The sequence below is a fragment of the Rhinoderma darwinii genome (assembly GCF_050947455.1).
Source record: "Rhinoderma darwinii isolate aRhiDar2 chromosome 5 unlocalized genomic scaffold, aRhiDar2.hap1 SUPER_5_unloc_17, whole genome shotgun sequence".
In the NCBI taxonomy this organism is placed as follows: domain Eukaryota; kingdom Metazoa; phylum Chordata; class Amphibia; order Anura; family Rhinodermatidae; genus Rhinoderma; species Rhinoderma darwinii.
The window spans coordinates 45,309-65,500 of NW_027461773.1; the positions used below are offsets into that span (position 1 = coordinate 45,309).

At 47.7% G+C, this 20,192-nt stretch overlaps 14 non-coding genes across 14 annotated transcripts; all 14 read right to left on the reverse strand.

The window, feature by feature from the left end:
• Positions 1–404: 404 nt before the first annotated feature.
• On the reverse strand, positions 405–595 carry LOC142686408 (U2 spliceosomal RNA). Its single transcript, XR_012855758.1, has one exon. It is a non-coding gene; the product is annotated as a U2 spliceosomal RNA (small nuclear RNA).
• A 1,296-nt stretch (positions 596–1,891) lies between these two features.
• LOC142686422 (U2 spliceosomal RNA) lies at positions 1,892–2,082 on the reverse strand. Its single transcript, XR_012855770.1, has one exon. It is a non-coding gene; the product is annotated as a U2 spliceosomal RNA (small nuclear RNA).
• A 1,271-nt stretch (positions 2,083–3,353) lies between these two features.
• Positions 3,354–3,544, reverse strand: LOC142686434 (U2 spliceosomal RNA). Its single transcript, XR_012855781.1, has one exon. It is a non-coding gene; the product is annotated as a U2 spliceosomal RNA (small nuclear RNA).
• A 1,284-nt stretch (positions 3,545–4,828) lies between these two features.
• Positions 4,829–5,019, reverse strand: LOC142686446 (U2 spliceosomal RNA). The gene has a single exon (XR_012855792.1). It is a non-coding gene; the product is annotated as a U2 spliceosomal RNA (small nuclear RNA).
• Positions 5,020–6,303: 1,284 nt separating this feature from the next.
• On the reverse strand, positions 6,304–6,494 carry LOC142686458 (U2 spliceosomal RNA). The gene has a single exon (XR_012855803.1). It is a non-coding gene; the product is annotated as a U2 spliceosomal RNA (small nuclear RNA).
• A 1,284-nt stretch (positions 6,495–7,778) lies between these two features.
• LOC142686466 (U2 spliceosomal RNA) lies at positions 7,779–7,969 on the reverse strand. The gene has a single exon (XR_012855807.1). It is a non-coding gene; the product is annotated as a U2 spliceosomal RNA (small nuclear RNA).
• Positions 7,970–9,249: 1,280 nt separating this feature from the next.
• Positions 9,250–9,440, reverse strand: LOC142686467 (U2 spliceosomal RNA). Its single transcript, XR_012855808.1, has one exon. It is a non-coding gene; the product is annotated as a U2 spliceosomal RNA (small nuclear RNA).
• A 1,276-nt stretch (positions 9,441–10,716) lies between these two features.
• On the reverse strand, positions 10,717–10,907 carry LOC142686468 (U2 spliceosomal RNA). Its single transcript, XR_012855809.1, has one exon. It is a non-coding gene; the product is annotated as a U2 spliceosomal RNA (small nuclear RNA).
• A 1,292-nt stretch (positions 10,908–12,199) lies between these two features.
• Positions 12,200–12,390, reverse strand: LOC142686469 (U2 spliceosomal RNA). The gene has a single exon (XR_012855810.1). It is a non-coding gene; the product is annotated as a U2 spliceosomal RNA (small nuclear RNA).
• Positions 12,391–13,690: 1,300 nt separating this feature from the next.
• Positions 13,691–13,881, reverse strand: LOC142686470 (U2 spliceosomal RNA). Its single transcript, XR_012855811.1, has one exon. It is a non-coding gene; the product is annotated as a U2 spliceosomal RNA (small nuclear RNA).
• Positions 13,882–15,181: 1,300 nt separating this feature from the next.
• Positions 15,182–15,372, reverse strand: LOC142686471 (U2 spliceosomal RNA). The gene has a single exon (XR_012855812.1). It is a non-coding gene; the product is annotated as a U2 spliceosomal RNA (small nuclear RNA).
• A 1,292-nt stretch (positions 15,373–16,664) lies between these two features.
• Positions 16,665–16,855, reverse strand: LOC142686473 (U2 spliceosomal RNA). Its single transcript, XR_012855814.1, has one exon. It is a non-coding gene; the product is annotated as a U2 spliceosomal RNA (small nuclear RNA).
• Positions 16,856–18,151: 1,296 nt separating this feature from the next.
• LOC142686474 (U2 spliceosomal RNA) lies at positions 18,152–18,342 on the reverse strand. Its single transcript, XR_012855815.1, has one exon. It is a non-coding gene; the product is annotated as a U2 spliceosomal RNA (small nuclear RNA).
• A 1,292-nt stretch (positions 18,343–19,634) lies between these two features.
• On the reverse strand, positions 19,635–19,825 carry LOC142686425 (U2 spliceosomal RNA). Its single transcript, XR_012855773.1, has one exon. It is a non-coding gene; the product is annotated as a U2 spliceosomal RNA (small nuclear RNA).
• Between the last annotated feature and the right edge of the window lie 367 nt (positions 19,826–20,192).

Below are 20,192 nucleotides of genomic sequence, written 5' to 3' on the forward strand. Positions count from 1 at the left end.
GTTTGCTGTTCCCCTACTCCACTCCACTATTTGACTGTTGTGCTGCATCAATCAATCAATCAATCAATCAATCAATCAATCAATCAATCAATCAATCAATCAATCAGTGGCTGGCTCAGGTGCAGCTCTTTAACTTACCTAAAAGGGAGGGCGGAGAGAAGACAAGGAAGGTGAATGAGGTGTTCCAATGTGAAATGCCGGAAACACAGAAACACAGACGACACACAACAAGAGGTGGCAATCTATTCATTAATTGCATTTAATCAATGAGCTCATTATCACTCATGCATTGTCCAACAGGTGTTGAAATAATGGGATTAAAAGGGGAGATCCCTTCAGAAAGACAGAAACAATAGCAAAGACAAAAAACACTTTTGGAATCTGCTTTTAGTCAACACATAAGGAAAGGGTGCACCGGTCCTGGAAATACTGCAATACCAGGTCAATGCGTGGAGTGGACAGAGCAAGCTCTATTTCCATCTCCCTGTTCTAAAAATCCATTTAATATATGGTCCCCAGATAGGGGACGTATCAGATATTAAACTGATAAGAACAGATACTACACTTGATCTTAGCCAAAAGGCCGAGAAGCGATAACCCGAACGGGCCGCGCGTTGCCCGAGCCTGCCCGATACTGCTGTTCAGCCCTTGCAGCGATTCAGCCTACTTCTAGGCAATTCCATGGGGCCCTGCAGGCTCACACACTCACAGCTACACGGGAGGTGAATAAAGGCCGGAGAGGAAGCCAGACAGGATTTGCTTCTTTTGCTTGCACCACAATGCAGTGCTGAAAGAGGAGGAATCTACATAAAAACGCCTTCCTGGCAACGCCCAAATGCCCTGCTGCCATGCAGATAAACACTGGCAGCGGCAGCAAGTGCATGCCCACAGCCACCCCTTGTTCCTTCACACCTTGTATCAGCTGTAATCCAGTCCAGTCCAGTGCTGCCTGCTGAGCAGCACTGACCAACACTGCCTGGGCCCAGGCTTTTATCTCTGAGGCCCCATTATGATGTCAGAAAGCTGGCTCTGGAATCCTGAGGGCTCCACTATGACACGTGCAAAGTTCCGTCTGAACTTTATATAAGACGGTGAGGCTCAGTCAGTCACTCAGTGTTGCCTGAGAGGGCAACACTGCAACAGCCGGCCGCCAGGCTGTCTTTTTTTTGCACAGCTAGTTGCCTCCAGGAGGCCACAAGAGGGAGACAAGGGACTGCAAAATGGAAAATAGGCATCCACCAACTTTACAGACAACTTCTCCTTGCTCCTACAACCTCCATCCTTGCACAGTTTGTTATTCTTCTAGGTAACATAGTAACAAATCCAAATTGCTGCTCTCTTTGTAGGCAAGCAAGGCTTTGTTGCAACTGCAATTCTTACTTCTTCTTGAAATGTAGGGACGACAGTACATTCCATCACATCCATCTAGTGTACACAGGTAGGTCCATTGTGGCGGGCAGGCGAGCGGGCGGGCTGCTTTATTGGCTGTTTGCTGTTCCCCTACTCCACTCCACTATTTGACTGTTGTGCTGCATCAATCAATCAATCAATCAATCAATCAATCAATCAATCAATCAATCAATCAATCAATCAGTGGCTGGCTCAGGTGCAGCTCTTTAACTTACCTAAAAGGGAGGGCGGAGAGAAGACAAGGAAGGTGAATGAGGTGTTCCAATGTGAAATGCCGGAAACACAGAAACACAGACGACACACAACAAGAGGTGGCAATCTATTCATTAATTGCATTTAATCAATGAGCTCATTATCACTCATGCATTGTCCAACAGGTGTTGAAATAATGGGATTAAAAGGGGAGATCCCTTCAGAAAGACAGAAACAATAGCAAAGACAAAAAACACTTTTGGAATCTGCTTTTAGTCAACACATAAGGAAAGGGTGCACCGGTCCTGGAAATACTGCAATACCAGGTCAATGCGTGGAGTGGACAGAGCAAGCTCTATTTCCATCTCCCTGTTCTAAAAATCCATTTAATATATGGTCCCCAGATAGGGGACGTATCAGATATTAAACTGATAAGAACAGATACTACACTTGATCTTAGCCAAAAGGCCGAGAAGCGATAACCCGAACGGGCCGCGCGTTGCCCGAGCCTGCCCGATACTGCTGTTCAGCCCTTGCAGCGATTCAGCCTACTTCTAGGCAATTCCATGGGGCCCTGCAGGCTCACACACTCACAGCTACACGGGAGGTGAATAAAGGCCGGAGAGGAAGCCAGACAGGATTTGCTTCTTTTGCTTGCACCACAATGCAGTGCTGAAAGAGGAGGAATCTACATAAAATGCCTTCCTGGCAACGCCCAAATGCCCTGCTGCCATGCAGATAAACACTGACAGCGGCAGCAAGTGCATGCCCACAGCCACCCCTTGTTCCTTCACACCTTGTATCAGCTGTAATCCAGTCCAGTCCAGTGCTGCCTGCTGAGCAGCACTGACCAACACTGCCTGGGCCCAGGCTTTTATCTCTGAGGCCCCATTATGATGTCAGAAAGCTGGCTCTGGAATCCTGAGGGCTCCACTATGACACGTGCAAAGTTCCGTCTGAACTTTATATAAGACGGTGAGGCTCAGTCAGTCACTCAGTGTTGCCTGAGAGGGCAACACTGCAACAGCCGGCCGCCAGGCTGTCTTTTTTTTGCACAGCTAGTTGCCTCCAGGAGGCCACAAGAGGGAGACAAGGGACTGCAAAATGGAAAATAGGCATCCACCAACTTTACAGACAACTTCTCCTTGCTCCTACAACCTCCATCCTTGCACAGTTTGTTATTCTTCTAGGTAACATAGTAACAAATCCAAATTGCTGCTCTCTTTGTAGGCAAGCAAGGCTTTGTTGCAACTGCAATTCTTACTTCTTCTTGAAATGTAGGGACGACAGTACATTCCATCACATCCATCTAGTGTACACAGGTAGGTCCATTGTGGCGGGCAGGCGAGCGGGCGGGCTGCTTTATTGGCTGTTTGCTGTTCCCCTACTCCACTCCACTATTTGACTGTTGTGCTGCATCAATCAATCAATCAATCAATCAATCAATCAATCAGTGGCTGGCTCAGGTGCAGCTCTTTAACTTACCTAAAAGGGAGGGCGGAGAGAAGACAAGGAAGGTGAATGAGGTGTTCCAATGTGAAATGCCGGAAACACAGAAACACAGACGACACACAACAAGAGGTGGCAATCTATTCATTAATTGCATTTAATCAATGAGCTCATTATCACTCATGCATTGTCCAACAGGTGTTGAAATAATGGGATTAAAAGGGGAGATCCCTTCAGAAAGACAGAAACAATAGCAAAGACAAAAAACACTTTTGGAATCTGCTTTTAGTCAACACATAAGGAAAGGGTGCACCGGTCCTGGAAATACTGCAATACCAGGTCAATGCGTGGAGTGGACAGAGCAAGCTCTATTTCCATCTCCCTGTTCTAAAAATCCATTTAATATATGGTCCCCAGATAGGGGACGTATCAGATATTAAACTGATAAGAACAGATACTACACTTGATCTTAGCCAAAAGGCCGAGAAGCGATAACCCGAACGGGCCGCGCGTTGCCCGAGCCTGCCCGATACTGCTGTTCAGCCCTTGCAGCGATTCAGCCTACTTCTAGGCAATTCCATGGGGCCCTGCAGGCTCACACACTCACAGCTACACGGGAGGTGAATAAAGGCCGGAGAGGAAGCCAGACAGGATTTGCTTCTTTTGCTTGCACCACAATGCAGTGCTGAAAGAGGAGGAATCTACATAAAAACGCCTTCCTGGCAACGCCCAAATGCCCTGCTGCCATGCAGATAAACACTGGCAGCGGCAGCAAGTGCATGCCCACAGCCACCCCTTGTTCCTTCACACCTTGTATCAGCTGTAATCCAGTCCAGTCCAGTGCTGCCTGCTGAGCAGCACTGACCAACACTGCCTGGGCCCAGGCTTTTATCTCTGAGGCCCCATTATGATGTCAGAAAGCTGGCTCTGGAATCCTGAGGGCTCCACTATGACACGTGCAAAGTTCCGTCTGAACTTTATATAAGACGGTGAGGCTCAGTCAGTCACTCAGTGTTGCCTGAGAGGGCAACACTGCAACAGCCGGCCGCCAGGCTGTCTTTTTTTTGCACAGCTAGTTGCCTCCAGGAGGCCACAAGAGGGAGACAAGGGACTGCAAAATGGAAAATAGGCATCCACCAACTTTACAGACAACTTCTCCTTGCTCCTACAACCTCCATCCTTGCACAGTTTGTTATTCTTCTAGGTAACATAGTAACAAATCCAAATTGCTGCTCTCTTTGTAGGCAAGCAAGGCTTTGTTGCAACTGCAATTCTTACTTCTTCTTGAAATGTAGGGACGACAGTACATTCCATCACATCCATCTAGTGTACACAGGTAGGTCCATTGTGGCGGGCAGGCGAGCGGGCGGGCTGCTTTATTGGCTGTTTGCTGTTCCCCTACTCCACTCCACTATTTGACTGTTGTGCTGCATCAATCAATCAATCAATCAATCAATCAATCAATCAATCAATCAATCAGTGGCTGGCTCAGGTGCAGCTCTTTAACTTACCTAAAAGGGAGGGCGGAGAGAAGACAAGGAAGGTGAATGAGGTGTTCCAATGTGAAATGCCGGAAACACAGAAACACAGACGACACACAACAAGAGGTGGCAATCTATTCATTAATTGCATTTAATCAATGAGCTCATTATCACTCATGCATTGTCCAACAGGTGTTGAAATAATGGGATTAAAAGGGGAGATCCCTTCAGAAAGACAGAAACAATAGCAAAGACAAAAAACACTTTTGGAATCTGCTTTTAGTCAACACATAAGGAAAGGGTGCACCGGTCCTGGAAATACTGCAATACCAGGTCAATGCGTGGAGTGGACAGAGCAAGCTCTATTTCCATCTCCCTGTTCTAAAAATCCATTTAATATATGGTCCCCAGATAGGGGACGTATCAGATATTAAACTGATAAGAACAGATACTACACTTGATCTTAGCCAAAAGGCCGAGAAGCGATAACCCGAACGGGCCGCGCGTTGCCCGAGCCTGCCCGATACTGCTGTTCAGCCCTTGCAGCGATTCAGCCTACTTCTAGGCAATTCCATGGGGCCCTGCAGGCTCACACACTCACAGCTACACGGGAGGTGAATAAAGGCCGGAGAGGAAGCCAGACAGGATTTGCTTCTTTTGCTTGCACCACAATGCAGTGCTGAAAGAGGAGGAATCTACATAAAAACGCCATCCTGGCAACGCCCAAATGCCCTGCTGCCATGCAGATAAACACTGGCAGCGGCAGCAAGTGCATGCCCACAGCCACCCCTTGTTCCTTCACACCTTGTATCAGCTGTAATCCAGTCCAGTCCAGTGCTGCCTGCTGAGCAGCACTGACCAACACTGCCTGGGCCCAGGCTTTTATCTCTGAGGCCCCATTATGATGTCAGAAAGCTGGCTCTGGAATCCTGAGGGCTCCACTATGACACGTGCAAAGTTCCGTCTGAACTTTATATAAGACGGTGAGGCTCAGTCAGTCACTCAGTGTTGCCTGAGAGGGCAACACTGCAACAGCCGGCCGCCAGGCTGTCTTTTTTTTGCACAGCTAGTTGCCTCCAGGAGGCCACAAGAGGGAGACAAGGGACTGCAAAATGGAAAATAGGCATCCACCAACTTTACAGACAACTTCTCCTTGCTCCTACAACCTCCATCCTTGCACAGTTTGTTATTCTTCTAGGTAACATAGTAACAAATCCAAATTGCTGCTCTCTTTGTAGGCAAGCAAGGCTTTGTTGCAACTGCAATTCTTACTTCTTCTTGAAATGTAGGGACGACAGTACATTCCATCACATCCATCTAGTGTACACAGGTAGGTCCATTGTGGCGGGCAGGCGAGCGGGCGGGCTGCTTTATTGGCTGTTTGCTGTTCCCCTACTCCACTCCACTATTTGACTGTTGTGCTGCATCAATCAATCAATCAATCAATCAATCAATCAATCAATCAATCAATCAGTGGCTGGCTCAGGTGCAGCTCTTTAACTTACCTAAAAGGGAGGGCGGAGAGAAGACAAGGAAGGTGAATGAGGTGTTCCAATGTGAAATGCCGGAAACACAGAAACACAGACGACACACAACAAGAGGTGGCAATCTATTCATTAATTGCATTTAATCAATGAGCTCATTATCACTCATGCATTGTCCAACAGGTGTTGAAATAATGGGATTAAAAGGGGAGATCCCTTCAGAAAGACAGAAACAATAGCAAAGACAAAAAACACTTTTGGAATCTGCTTTTAGTCAACACATAAGGAAAGGGTGCACCGGTCCTGGAAATACTGCAATACCAGGTCAATGCGTGGAGTGGACAGAGCAAGCTCTATTTCCATCTCCCTGTTCTAAAAATCCATTTAATATATGGTCCCCAGATAGGGGACGTATCAGATATTAAACTGATAAGAACAGATACTACACTTGATCTTAGCCAAAAGGCCGAGAAGCGATAACCCGAACGGGCCGCGCGTTGCCCGAGCCTGCCCGATACTGCTGTTCAGCCCTTGCAGCGATTCAGCCTACTTCTAGGCAATTCCATGGGGCCCTGCAGGCTCACACACTCACAGCTACACGGGAGGTGAATAAAGGCCGGAGAGGAAGCCAGACAGGATTTGCTTCTTTTGCTTGCACCACAATGCAGTGCTGAAAGAGGAGGAATCTACATAAAAACGCCTTCCTGGCAACGCCCAAATGCCCTGCTGCCATGCAGATAAACACTGGCAGCGGCAGCAAGTGCATGCCCACAGCCACCCCTTGTTCCTTCACACCTTGTATCAGCTGTAATCCAGTCCAGTCCAGTGCTGCCTGCTGAGCAGCACTGACCAACACTGCCTGGGCCCAGGCTTTTATCTCTGAGGCCCCATTATGATGTCAGAAAGCTGGCTCTGGAATCCTGAGGGCTCCACTATGACACGTGCAAAGTTCCGTCTGAACTTTATATAAGACGGTGAGGCTCAGTCAGTCACTCAGTGTTGCCTGAGAGGGCAACACTGCAACAGCCGGCCGCCAGGCTGTCTTTTTTTTGCACAGCTAGTTGCCTCCAGGAGGCCACAAGAGGGAGACAAGGGACTGCAAAATGGAAAATAGGCATCCACCAACTTTACAGACAACTTCTCCTTGCTCCTACAACCTCCATCCTTGCACAGTTTGTTATTCTTCTAGGTAACATAGTAACAAATCCAAATTGCTGCTCTCTTTGTAGGCAAGCAAGGCTTTGTTGCAACTGCAATTCTTACTTCTTCTTGAAATGTAGGGACGACAGTACATTCCATCACATCCATCTAGTGTACACAGGTAGGTCCATTGTGGCGGGCAGGCGAGCGGGCGGGCTGCTTTATTGGCTGTTTGCTGTTCCCCTACTCCACTCCACTATTTGACTGTTGTGCTGCATCAATCAATCAATCAATCAATCAATCAATCAATCAATCAATCAATCAGTGGCTGGCTCAGGTGCAGCTCTTTAACTTACCTAAAAGGGAGGGCGGAGAGAAGACAAGGAAGGTGAATGAGGTGTTCCAATGTGAAATGCCGGAAACACAGAAACACAGACGACACACAACAAGAGGTGGCAATCTATTCATTAATTGCATTTAATCAATGAGCTCATTATCACTCATGCATTGTCCAACAGGTGTTGAAATAATGGGATTAAAAGGGGAGATCCCTTCAGAAAGACAGAAACAATAGCAAAGACAAAAAACACTTTTGGAATCTGCTTTTAGTCAACACATAAGGAAAGGGTGCACCGGTCCTGGAAATACTGCAATACCAGGTCAATGCGTGGAGTGGACAGAGCAAGCTCTATTTCCATCTCCCTGTTCTAAAAATCCATTTAATATATGGTCCCCAGATAGGGGACGTATCAGATATTAAACTGATAAGAACAGATACTACACTTGATCTTAGCCAAAAGGCCGAGAAGCGATAACCCGAACGGGCCGCGCGTTGCCCGAGCCTGCCCGATACTGCTGTTCAGCCCTTGCAGCGATTCAGCCTACTTCTAGGCAATTCCATGGGGCCCTGCAGGCTCACACACTCACAGCTACACGGGAGGTGAATAAAGGCCGGAGAGGAAGCCAGACAGGATTTGCTTCTTTTGCTTGCACCACAATGCAGTGCTGAAAGAGGAGGAATCTACATAAAAACGCCTTCCTGGCAACGCCCAAATGCCCTGCTGCCATGCAGATAAACACTGGCAGCGGCAGCAAGTGCATGCCCACAGCCACCCCTTGTTCCTTCACACCTTGTATCAGCTGTAATCCAGTCCAGTCCAGTGCTGCCTGCTGAGCAGCACTGACCAACACTGCCTGGGCCCAGGTTTTTATCTCTGAGGCCCCATTATGATGTCAGAAAGCTGGCTCTGGAATCCTGAGGGCTCCACTATGACACGTGCAAAGTTCCGTCTGAACTTTATATAAGACGGTGAGGCTCAGTCAGTCACTCAGTGTTGCCTGAGAGGGCAACACTGCAACAGCCGGCCGCCAGGCTGTCTTTTTTTTGCACAGCTAGTTGCCTCCAGGAGGCCACAAGAGGGAGACAAGGGACTGCAAAATGGAAAATAGGCATCCACCAACTTTACAGACAACTTCTCCTTGCTCCTACAACCTCCATCCTTGCACAGTTTGTTATTCTTCTAGGTAACATAGTAACAAATCCAAATTGCTGCTCTCTTTGTAGGCAAGCAAGGCTTTGTTGCAACTGCAATTCTTACTTCTTCTTGAAATGTAGGGACGACAGTACATTCCATCACATCCATCTAGTGTACACAGGTAGGTCCATTGTGGCGGGCAGGCGAGCGGGCGGGCTGCTTTATTGGCTGTTTGCTGTTCCCCTACTCCACTCCACTATTTGACTGTTGTGCTGCATCAATCAATCAATCAATCAATCAATCAATCAATCAATCAATCAGTGGCTGGCTCAGGTGCAGCTCTTTAACTTACCTAAAAGGGAGGGCGGAGAGAAGACAAGGAAGGTGAATGAGGTGTTCCAATGTGAAATGCCGGAAACACAGAAACACAGACGACACACAACAAGAGGTGGCAATCTATTCATTAATTGCATTTAATCAATGAGCTCATTATCACTCATGCATTGTCCAACAGGTGTTGAAATAATGGGATTAAAAGGGGAGATCCCTTCAGAAAGACAGAAACAATAGCAAAGACAAAAAACACTTTTGGAATCTGCTTTTAGTCAACACATAAGGAAAGGGTGCACCGGTCCTGGAAATACTGCAATACCAGGTCAATGCGTGGAGTGGACAGAGCAAGCTCTATTTCCATCTCCCTGTTCTAAAAATCCATTTAATATATGGTCCCCAGATAGGGGACGTATCAGATATTAAACTGATAAGAACAGATACTACACTTGATCTTAGCCAAAAGGCCGAGAAGCGATAACCCGAACGGGCCGCGCGTTGCCCGAGCCTGCCCGATACTGCTGTTCAGCCCTTGCAGCGATTCAGCCTACTTCTAGGCAATTCCATGGGGCCCTGCAGGCTCACACACTCACAGCTACACGGGAGGTGAATAAAGGCCGGAGAGGAAGCCAGACAGGATTTGCTTCTTTTGCTTGCACCACAATGCAGTGCTGAAAGAGGAGGAATCTACATAAAAACGCCTTCCTGGCAACGCCCAAATGCCCTGCTGCCATGCAGATAAACACTGGCAGCGGCAGCAAGTGCATGCCCACAGCCACCCCTTGTTCCTTCACACCTTGTATCAGCTGTAATCCAGTCCAGTCCAGTGCTGCCTGCTGAGCAGCACTGACCAACACTGCCTGGGCCCAGGCTTTTATCTCTGAGGCCCCATTATGATGTCAGAAAGCTGGCTCTGGAATCCTGAGGGCTCCACTATGACACGTGCAAAGTTCCGTCTGAACTTTATATAAGACGGTGAGGCTCAGTCAGTCACTCAGTGTTGCCTGAGAGGGCAACACTGCAACAGCCGGCCGCCAGGCTGTCTTTTTTTTGCACAGCTAGTTGCCTCCAGGAGGCCACAAGAGGGAGACAAGGGACTGCAAAATGGAAAATAGGCATCCACCAACTTTACAGACAACTTCTCCTTGCTCCTACAACCTCCATCCTTGCACAGTTTGTTATTCTTCTAGGTAACATAGTAACAAATCCAAATTGCTGCTCTCTTTGTAGGCAAGCAAGGCTTTGTTGCAACTGCAATTCTTACTTCTTCTTGAAATGTAGGGACGACAGTACATTCCATCACATCCATCTAGTGTACACAGGTAGGTCCATTGTGGCGGGCAGGCGAGCGGGCGGGCTGCTTTATTGGCTGTTTGCTGTTCCCCTACTCCACTCCACTATTTGACTGTTGTGCTGCATCAATCAATCAATCAATCAATCAATCAATCAATCAATCAGTGGCTGGCTCAGGTGCAGCTCTTTAACTTACCTAAAAGGGAGGGCGGAGAGAAGACAAGGAAGGTGAATGAGGTGTTCCAATGTGAAATGCCGGAAACACAGAAACACAGACGACACACAACAAGAGGTGGCAATCTATTCATTAATTGCATTTAATCAATGAGCTCATTATCACTCATGCATTGTCCAACAGGTGTTGAAATAATGGGATTAAAAGGGGAGATCCCTTCAGAAAGACAGAAACAATAGCAAAGACAAAAAACACTTTTGGAATCTGCTTTTAGTCAACACATAAGGAAAGGGTGCACCGGTCCTGGAAATACTGCAATACCAGGTCAATGCGTGGAGTGGACAGAGCAAGCTCTATTTCCATCTCCCTGTTCTAAAAATCCATTTAATATATGGTCCCCAGATAGGGGACGTATCAGATATTAAACTGATAAGAACAGATACTACACTTGATCTTAGCCAAAAGGCCGAGAAGCGATAACCCGAACGGGCCGCGCGTTGCCCGAGCCTGCCCGATACTGCTGTTCAGCCCTTGCAGCGATTCAGCCTACTTCTAGGCAATTCCATGGGGCCCTGCAGGCTCACACACTCACAGCTACACGGGAGGTGAATAAAGGCCGGAGAGGAAGCCAGACAGGATTTGCTTCTTTTGCTTGCACCACAATGCAGTGCTGAAAGAGGAGGAATCTACATAAAAACGCCTTCCTGGCAACGCCCAAATGCCCTGCTGCCATGCAGATAAACACTGGCAGCGGCAGCAAGTGCATGCCCACAGCCACCCCTTGTTCCTTCACACCTTGTATCAGCTGTAATCCAGTCCAGTCCAGTGCTGCCTGCTGAGCAGCACTGACCAACACTGCCTGGGCCCAGGCTTTTATCTCTGAGGCCCCATTATGATGTCAGAAAGCTGGCTCTGGAATCCTGAGGGCTCCACTATGACACGTGCAAAGTTCCGTCTGAACTTTATATAAGACGGTGAGGCTCAGTCAGTCACTCAGTGTTGCCTGAGAGGGCAACACTGCAACAGCCGGCCGCCAGGCTGTCTTTTTTTTGCACAGCTAGTTGCCTCCAGGAGGCCACAAGAGGGAGACAAGGGACTGCAAAATGGAAAATAGGCATCCACCAACTTTACAGACAACTTCTCCTTGCTCCTACAACCTCCATCCTTGCACAGTTTGTTATTCTTCTAGGTAACATAGTAACAAATCCAAATTGCTGCTCTCTTTGTAGGCAAGCAAGGCTTTGTTGCAACTGCAATTCTTACTTCTTCTTGAAATGTAGGGACGACAGTACATTCCATCACATCCATCTAGTGTACACAGGTAGGTCCATTGTGGCGGGCAGGCGAGCGGGCGGGCTGCTTTATTGGCTGTTTGCTGTTCCCCTACTCCACTCCACTATTTGACTGTTGTGCTGCATCAATCAATCAATCAATCAATCAATCAATCAATCAATCAATCAATCAATCAATCAGTGGCTGGCTCAGGTGCAGCTCTTTAACTTACCTAAAAGGGAGGGCGGAGAGAAGACAAGGAAGGTGAATGAGGTGTTCCAATGTGAAATGCCGGAAACACAGAAACACAGACGACACACAACAAGAGGTGGCAATCTATTCATTAATTGCATTTAATCAATGAGCTCATTATCACTCATGCATTGTCCAACAGGTGTTGAAATAATGGGATTAAAAGGGGAGATCCCTTCAGAAAGACAGAAACAATAGCAAAGACAAAAAACACTTTTGGAATCTGCTTTTAGTCAACACATAAGGAAAGGGTGCACCGGTCCTGGAAATACTGCAATACCAGGTCAATGCGTGGAGTGGACAGAGCAAGCTCTATTTCCATCTCCCTGTTCTAAAAATCCATTTAATATATGGTCCCCAGATAGGGGACGTATCAGATATTAAACTGATAAGAACAGATACTACACTTGATCTTAGCCAAAAGGCCGAGAAGCGATAACCCGAACGGGCCGCGCGTTGCCCGAGCCTGCCCGATACTGCTGTTCAGCCCTTGCAGCGATTCAGCCTACTTCTAGGCAATTCCATGGGGCCCTGCAGGCTCACACACTCACAGCTACACGGGAGGTGAATAAAGGCCGGAGAGGAAGCCAGACAGGATTTGCTTCTTTTGCTTGCACCACAATGCAGTGCTGAAAGAGGAGGAATCTACATAAAAACGCCTTCCTGGCAACGCCCAAATGCCCTGCTGCCATGCAGATAAACACTGGCAGCGGCAGCAAGTGCATGCCCACAGCCACCCCTTGTTCCTTCACACCTTGTATCAGCTGTAATCCAGTCCAGTCCAGTGCTGCCTGCTGAGCAGCACTGACCAACACTGCCTGGGCCCAGGCTTTTATCTCTGAGGCCCCATTATGATGTCAGAAAGCTGGCTCTGGAATCCTGAGGGCTCCACTATGACACGTGCAAAGTTCCGTCTGAACTTTATATAAGACGGTGAGGCTCAGTCAGTCACTCAGTGTTGCCTGAGAGGGCAACACTGCAACAGCCGGCCGCCAGGCTGTCTTTTTTTTGCACAGCTAGTTGCCTCCAGGAGGCCACAAGAGGGAGACAAGGGACTGCAAAATGGAAAATAGGCATCCACCAACTTTACAGACAACTTCTCCTTGCTCCTACAACCTCCATCCTTGCACAGTTTGTTATTCTTCTAGGTAACATAGTAACAAATCCAAATTGCTGCTCTCTTTGTAGGCAAGCAAGGCTTTGTTGCAACTGCAATTCTTACTTCTTCTTGAAATGTAGGGACGACAGTACATTCCATCACATCCATCTAGTGTACACAGGTAGGTCCATTGTGGCGGGCAGGCGAGCGGGCGGGCTGCTTTATTGGCTGTTTGCTGTTCCCCTACTCCACTCCACTATTTGACTGTTGTGCTGCATCAATCAATCAATCAATCAATCAATCAATCAATCAATCAATCAATCAATCAATCAATCAATCAGTGGCTGGCTCAGGTGCAGCTCTTTAACTTACCTAAAAGGGAGGGCGGAGAGAAGACAAGGAAGGTGAATGAGGTGTTCCAATGTGAAATGCCGGAAACACAGAAACACAGACGACACACAACAAGAGGTGGCAATCTATTCATTAATTGCATTTAATCAATGAGCTCATTATCACTCATGCATTGTCCAACAGGTGTTGAAATAATGGGATTAAAAGGGGAGATCCCTTCAGAAAGACAGAAACAATAGCAAAGACAAAAAACACTTTTGGAATCTGCTTTTAGTCAACACATAAGGAAAGGGTGCACCGGTCCTGGAAATACTGCAATACCAGGTCAATGCGTGGAGTGGACAGAGCAAGCTCTATTTCCATCTCCCTGTTCTAAAAATCCATTTAATATATGGTCCCCAGATAGGGGACGTATCAGATATTAAACTGATAAGAACAGATACTACACTTGATCTTAGCCAAAAGGCCGAGAAGCGATAACCCGAACGGGCCGCGCGTTGCCCGAGCCTGCCCGATACTGCTGTTCAGCCCTTGCAGCGATTCAGCCTACTTCTAGGCAATTCCATGGGGCCCTGCAGGCTCACACACTCACAGCTACACGGGAGGTGAATAAAGGCCGGAGAGGAAGCCAGACAGGATTTGCTTCTTTTGCTTGCACCACAATGCAGTGCTGAAAGAGGAGGAATCTACATAAAAACGCCTTCCTGGCAACGCCCAAATGCCCTGCTGCCATGCAGATAAACACTGGCAGCGGCAGCAAGTGCATGCCCACAGCCACCCCTTGTTCCTTCACACCTTGTATCAGCTGTAATCCAGTCCAGTCCAGTGCTGCCTGCTGAGCAGCACTGACCAACACTGCCTGGGCCCAGGCTTTTATCTCTGAGGCCCCATTATGATGTCAGAAAGCTGGCTCTGGAATCCTGAGGGCTCCACTATGACACGTGCAAAGTTCCGTCTGAACTTTATATAAGACGGTGAGGCTCAGTCAGTCACTCAGTGTTGCCTGAGAGGGCAACACTGCAACAGCCGGCCGCCAGGCTGTCTTTTTTTTGCACAGCTAGTTGCCTCCAGGAGGCCACAAGAGGGAGACAAGGGACTGCAAAATGGAAAATAGGCATCCACCAACTTTACAGACAACTTCTCCTTGCTCCTACAACCTCCATCCTTGCACAGTTTGTTATTCTTCTAGGTAACATAGTAACAAATCCAAATTGCTGCTCTCTTTGTAGGCAAGCAAGGCTTTGTTGCAACTGCAATTCTTACTTCTTCTTGAAATGTAGGGACGACAGTACATTCCATCACATCCATCTAGTGTACACAGGTAGATCCATTGTGGCGGGCAGGCGAGCGGGCGGGCTGCTTTATTGGCTGTTTGCTGTTCCCCTACTCCACTCCACTATTTGACTGTTGTGCTGCATCAATCAATCAATCAATCAATCAATCAATCAATCAATCAATCAATCAATCAATCAATCAATCAGTGGCTGGCTCAGGTGCAGCTCTTTAACTTACCTAAAAGGGAGGGCGGAGAGAAGACAAGGAAGGTGAATGAGGTGTTCCAATGTGAAATGCCGGAAACACAGAAACACAGACGACACACAACAAGAGGTGGCAATCTATTCATTAATTGCATTTAATCAATGAGCTCATTATCACTCATGCATTGTCCAACAGGTGTTGAAATAATGGGATTAAAAGGGGAGATCCCTTCAGAAAGACAGAAACAATAGCAAAGACAAAAAACACTTTTGGAATCTGCTTTTAGTCAACACATAAGGAAAGGGTGCACCGGTCCTGGAAATACTGCAATACCAGGTCAATGCGTGGAGTGGACAGAGCAAGCTCTATTTCCATCTCCCTGTTCTAAAAATCCATTTAATATATGGTCCCCAGATAGGGGACGTATCAGATATTAAACTGATAAGAACAGATACTACACTTGATCTTAGCCAAAAGGCCGAGAAGCGATAACCCGAACGGGCCGCGCGTTGCCCGAGCCTGCCCGATACTGCTGTTCAGCCCTTGCAGCGATTCAGCCTACTTCTAGGCAATTCCATGGGGCCCTGCAGGCTCACACACTCACAGCTACACGGGAGGTGAATAAAGGCCGGAGAGGAAGCCAGACAGGATTTGCTTCTTTTGCTTGCACCACAATGCAGTGCTGAAAGAGGAGGAATCTACATAAAAACGCCTTCCTGGCAACGCCCAAATGCCCTGCTGCCATGCAGATAAACACTGGCAGCGGCAGCAAGTGCATGCCCACAGCCACCCCTTGTTCCTTCACACCTTGTATCAGCTGTAATCCAGTCCAGTCCAGTGCTGCCTGCTGAGCAGCACTGACCAACACTGCCTGGGCCCAGGCTTTTATCTCTGAGGCCCCATTATGATGTCAGAAAGCTGGCTCTGGAATCCTGAGGGCTCCACTATGACACGTGCAAAGTTCCGTCTGAACTTTATATAAGACGGTGAGGCTCAGTCAGTCACTCAGTGTTGCCTGAGAGGGCAACACTGCAACAGCCGGCCGCCAGGCTGTCTTTTTTTTGCACAGCTAGTTGCCTCCAGGAGGCCACAAGAGGGAGACAAGGGACTGCAAAATGGAAAATAGGCATCCACCAACTTTACAGACAACTTCTCCTTGCTCCTACAACCTCCATCCTTGCACAGTTTGTTATTCTTCTAGGTAACATAGTAACAAATCCAAATTGCTGCTCTCTTTGTAGGCAAGCAAGGCTTTGTTGCAACTGCAATTCTTACTTCTTCTTGAAATGTAGGGACGACAGTACATTCCATCACATCCATCTAGTGTACACAGGTAGGTCCATTGTGGCGGGCAGGCGAGCGGGCGGGCTGCTTTATTGGCTGTTTGCTGTTCCCCTACTCCACTCCACTATTTGACTGTTGTGCTGCATCAATCAATCAATCAATCAATCAATCAATCAATCAATCAATCAATCAATCAATCAGTGGCTGGCTCAGGTGCAGCTCTTTAACTTACCTAAAAGGGAGGGCGGAGAGAAGACAAGGAAGGTGAATGAGGTGTTCCAATGTGAAATGCCGGAAACACAGAAACACAGACGACACACAACAAGAGGTGGCAATCTATTCATTAATTGCATTTAATCAATGAGCTCATTATCACTCATGCATTGTCCAACAGGTGTTGAAATAATGGGATTAAAAGGGGAGATCCCTTCAGAAAGACAGAAACAATAGCAAAGACAAAAAACACTTTTGGAATCTGCTTTTAGTCAACACATAAGGAAAGGGTGCACCGGTCCTGGAAATACTGCAATACCAGGTCAATGCGTGGAGTGGACAGAGCAAGCTCTATTTCCATCTCCCTGTTCTAAAAATCCATTTAATATATGGTCCCCAGATAGGGGACGTATCAGATATTAAACTGATAAGAACAGATACTACACTTGATCTTAGCCAAAAGGCCGAGAAGCGATAACCCGAACGGGCCGCGCGTTGCCCGAGCCTGCCCGATACTGCTGTTCAGCCCTTGCAGCGATTCAGCCTACTTCTAGGCAATTCCATGGGGCCCTGCAGGCTCACACACTCACAGCTACACGGGAGGTGAATAAAGGCCGGAGAGGAAGCCAGACAGGATTTGCTTCTTTTGCTTGCACCACAATGCAGTGCTGAAAGAGGAGGAATCTACATAAAAACGCCTTCCTGGCAACGCCCAAATGCCCTGCTGCCATGCAGATAAACACTGGCAGCGGCAGCAAGTGCATGCCCACAGCCACCCCTTGTTCCTTCACACCTTGTATCAGCTGTAATCCAGTCCAGTCCAGTGCTGCCTGCTGAGCAGCACTGACCAACACTGCCTGGGCCCAGGCTTTTATCTCTGAGGCCCCATTATGATGTCAGAAAGCTGGCTCTGGAATCCTGAGGGCTCCACTATGACACGTGCAAAGTTCCGTCTGAACTTTATATAAGACGGTGAGGCTCAGTCAGTCACTCAGTGTTGCCTGAGAGGGCAACACTGCAACAGCCGGCCGCCAGGCTGTCTTTTTTTTGCACAGCTAGTTGCCTCCAGGAGGCCACAAGAGGGAGACAAGGGACTGCAAAATGGAAAATAGGCATCCACCAACTTTACAGACAACTTCTCCTTGCTCCTACAACCTCCATCCTTGCACAGTTTGTTATTCTTCTAGGTAACATAGTAACAAATCCAAATTGCTGCTCTCTTTGTAGGCAAGCAAGGCTTTGTTGCAACTGCAATTCTTACTTCTTCTTGAAATGTAGGGACGACAGTACATTCCATCACATCCATCTAGTGTACACAGGTAGGTCCATTGTGGCGGGCAGGCGAGCGGGCGGGCTGCTTTATTGGCTGTTTGCTGTTCCCCTACTCCACTCCACTATTTGACTGTTGTGCTGCATCAATCAATCAATCAATCAATCAATCAATCAATCAATCAATCAATCAATCAATCAATCAGTGGCTGGCTCAGGTGCAGCTCTTTAACTTACCTAAAAGGGAGGGCGGAGAGAAGACAAGGAAGGTGAATGAGGTGTTCCAATGTGAAATGCCGGAAACACAGAAACACAGACGACACACAACAAGAGGTGGCAATCTATTCATTAATTGCATTTAATCAATGAGCTCATTATCACTCATGCATTGTCCAACAGGTGTTGAAATAATGGGATTAAAAGGGGAGATCCCTTCAGAAAGACAGAAACAATAGCAAAGACAAAAAACACTTTTGGAATCTGCTTTTAGTCAACACATAAGGAAAGGGTGCACCGGTCCTGGAAATACTGCAATACCAGGTCAATGCGTGGAGTGGACAGAGCAAGCTCTATTTCCATCTCCCTGTTCTAAAAATCCATTTAATATATGGTCCCCAGATAGGGGACGTATCAGATATTAAACTGATAAGAACAGATACTACACTTGATCTTAGCCAAAAGGCCGAGAAGCGATAACCCGAACGGGCCGCGCGTTGCCCGAGCCTGCCCGATACTGCTGTTCAGCCCTTGCAGCGATTCAGCCTACTTCTAGGCAATTCCATGGGGCCCTGCAGGCTCACACACTCACAGCTACACGGGAGGTGAATAAAGGCCGGAGAGGAAGCCAGACAGGATTTGCTTCTTTTGCTTGCACCACAATGCAGTGCTGAAAGAGGAGGAATCTACATAAAAACGCCTTCCTGGCAACGCCCAAATGCCCTGCTGCCATGCAGATAAACACTGGCAGCGGCAGCAAGTGCATGCCCACAGCCACCCCTTGTTCCTTCACACCTTGTATCAGCTGTAATCCAGTCCAGTCCAGTGCTGCCTGCTGAGCAGCACTGACCAACACTGCCTGGGCCCAGGCTTTTATCTCTGAGGCCCCATTATGATGTCAGAAAGCTGGCTCTGGAATCCTGAGGGCTCCACTATGACACGTGCAAAGTTCCGTCTGAACTTTATATAAGACGGTGAGGCTCAGTCAGTCACTCAGTGTTGCCTGAGAGGGCAACACTGCAACAGCCGGCCGCCAGGCTGTCTTTTTTTTGCACAGCTAGTTGCCTCCAGGAGGCCACAAGAGGGAGACAAGGGACTGCAAAATGGAAAATAGGCATCCACCAACTTTACAGACAACTTCTCCTTGCTCCTACAACCTCCATCCTTGCACAGTTTGTTATTCTTCTAGGTAACATAGTAACAAATCCAAATTGCTGCTCTCTTTGTAGGCAAGCAAGGCTTTGTTGCAACTGCAATTCTTACTTCTTCTTGAAATGTAGGGACGACAGTACATTCCATCACATCCATCTAGTGTACACAGGTAGGTCCATTGTGGCGGGCAGGCGAGCGGGCGGGCTGCTTTATTGGCTGTTTGCTGTTCCCCTACTCCACTCCACTATTTGACTGTTGTGCTGCATCAATCAATCAATCAATCAATCAATCAATCAATCAATCAATCAATCAATCAATCAGTGGCTGGCTCAGGTGCAGCTCTTTAACTTACCTAAAAGGGAGGGCGGAGAGAAGACAAGGAAGGTGAATGAGGTGTTCCAATGTGAAATGCCGGAAACACAGAAACACAGACGACACACAACAAGAGGTGGCAATCTATTCATTAATTGCATTTAATCAATGAGCTCATTATCACTCATGCATTGTCCAACAGGTGTTGAAATAATGGGATTAAAAGGGGAGATCCCTTCAGAAAGACAGAAACAATAGCAAAGACAAAAAACACTTTTGGAATCTGCTTTTAGTCAACACATAAGGAAAGGGTGCACCGGTCCTGGAAATACTGCAATACCAGGTCAATGCGTGGAGTGGACAGAGCAAGCTCTATTTCCATCTCCCTGTTCTAAAAATCCATTTAATATATGGTCCCCAGATAGGGGACGTATCAGATGTTAAACTGATAAGAACAGATACTACACTTGATCTTAGCCAAAAGGCCGAGAAGCGATAACCCGAACGGGCCGCGCGTTGCCCGAGCCTGCCCGATACTGCTGTTCAGCCCTTGCAGCGATTCAGCCTACTTCTAGGCAATTCCATGGGGCCCTGCAGGCTCACACACTCACAGCTACACGGGAGGTGAATAAAGGCCGGAGAGGAAGCCAGACAGGATTTGCTTCTTTTGCTTGCACCACAATGCAGTGCTGAAAGAGGAGGAATCTACATAAAAACGCCTTCCTGGCAACGCCCAAATGCCCTGCTGCCATGCAGATAAACACTGGCAGCGGCAGCAAGTGCATGCCCACAGCCACCCCTTGTTCCTTCACACCTTGTATCAGCTGTAATCCAGTCCAGTCCAGTGCTGCCTGCTGAGCAGCA